The following is a 2,164-nucleotide window of genomic DNA, read 5'->3' as shown; positions in this document are numbered from 1 at the left end:
TTCTCCACAATTAAAGTATCGACAATAACGCAATTCACCAGCTACATTTGAATACGAAAAACGCAAGAAAATTGAAGACTTACAGTTTTGTTATCGGCTTCTGTAGTCAACACATCACAATATGTGCTGCATATAAGAGTTTCAGATCTTGCACGTTCATAAAAAGTAGCTGACGAATTGCGGAAAACCTAAACGAACAATCCTATGCTTTTAGAAACGCGATAGGAGTTTTAGTATAAGAGAAAAGAGTATCCAAAAATTTCATTTGTATATTACGAGTGAAATTGACGTGAAGCCATGAAACTAAGCAGTATTTTAGTTCCGCGATATTCCGACAGCGGCGCTGTCATGAAAAGTGCGTCTCTGAACCATAGAAATGATCTGAATTATCGACCTACTCAGGCCCATATCAATAAACGTGCTCTGGTCAAAGTTTTTTCTTTTGAGAGGAAAAATAATAAAATAAATATGATATTAGTTATTTCAATTTTGTTGAAATAATTTCTTCCTAAACAAGAAACATACATATTATTTACATATGAATACAAATGAAGATAATTATTTTAATTATACTGTTCTGTCTTTTACATACATTTTATTTAGTAAATTATTGATGCATATATATATAATAACACACATATATATATTAGGTGTACAAATAAGTTTCCGCTGTTTTTTATCAAAAATTAAGCATTTATTGTGAAAGAACGATACATAATGTTTTATTGATGTAAATCAAAATGTAAATGCAAGTTCTTTTTGCGTTTGGCACGAATCTTCATTCAATAATGCTTCCAATTCCGCGTCTTCGTACACTTTCGGCCTTCCGCTACGCTTTTTGTCTTCGACGTCAAATTCATGTTCTTAAATTTTTGAAACCATTCACAACTTCTCTCACTTAAGGCAGCCTTACTTCTACAAGCAATCAATGAGCCTCAGCTGCAGATTTTTTCAAATTAAAGAAGTAAATCAAAAGTTCCCGCGAATGATGCTTATTCGGCTCAAAACTCGGCATTTTCACACAAAAAAAAATATATGATGCTGATACAAAATCGCTAGTATTTCAAGGTTATGTTGTTGACAGATGTCCAACTTTACGATATAATGTTTTACATCAGACAATTTTAACCATAGCTTGCCATAGTGGCGCCGTCTTTTGTCCAACGGCGGAAATTTATTTGTACATCTAATATATATATATATGTATATGTATGTGTATATGTGTATATGTGTGTGTGTGTGTGTGTGTGTGTGTGTGTGTGTGTGTGTGTATAATAGCATACATACATACGCGTGTGTATGCGTGTGTATGCGTGCGCGCGCGCGCGTGTGTGTATACATATATACAACACATGTCTAAACTTTATTTACTGAATTATTTACACATGCATATATCAAGGTTCGGAACGCGATGTGTGTTTCGGTTGAGATTCCATTCTGCTCGGATGTCGTAACGAAAAGCGGCAATCTCGTAGCAGACGTAGCATATAAATGGAATTTTCGAATACTCATTGCTTTTATATTGTATTAAAGGTCATAATTCGTTTCTGCAAACACAGTATTATTCTTTGAGGTTTTCTGTAAATCGCCAGCTACTTATTTTAAACGTGCAAGGTCTGAAATTATTGTATATAGCACATTTTTGACTCGACTCGGATGTCGAAACGATAAGCACCAATCTCGTAGCAGACGTAGCATATAAATGGAATTTTCGAATACTGATTGCTCTTATATTAAAGCTCATAACTCGTTTCTACAAGCATAGTATTGTTCTTTGAGGTTTTCTGTTAATCGCCAGCTACTTATTTTAAACGTGCAAGATCTGAAATTATTGTATATAGCACATTTTTGATTCGACTCGGATGTAGAAATGTCGACTTAGTAAGAAGCACCATTCCTCTCATTGCACCCAAGCGAAGTACCGCTACTTAATTACAGAAATGGATTGAATCATTGTATAAACCAGCAATATATCGGTTGGAAACGCTATAATAATAATATATTTTTATATATATTTTTATATATAGAAATATATATCAGGATCATTGTTTAAAAAAGGAATCATGCGTTCTTGCTGCATCGGCGATGATGCCAGAATCGATAGACATCACATTCTTGAATTGCAGAACGAATTACTGAAACAGAAGTACGACAGAGTGAGACA

The sequence above is a fragment of the Acromyrmex echinatior genome, chromosome 11 (assembly GCF_024713525.1).
Source record: "Acromyrmex echinatior isolate Ae372 chromosome 11, ASM2471352v2, whole genome shotgun sequence".
NCBI classification, from domain to species: domain Eukaryota; kingdom Metazoa; phylum Arthropoda; class Insecta; order Hymenoptera; family Formicidae; genus Acromyrmex; species Acromyrmex echinatior.
Note: the sequence above shows the minus strand (reverse complement) of the source record.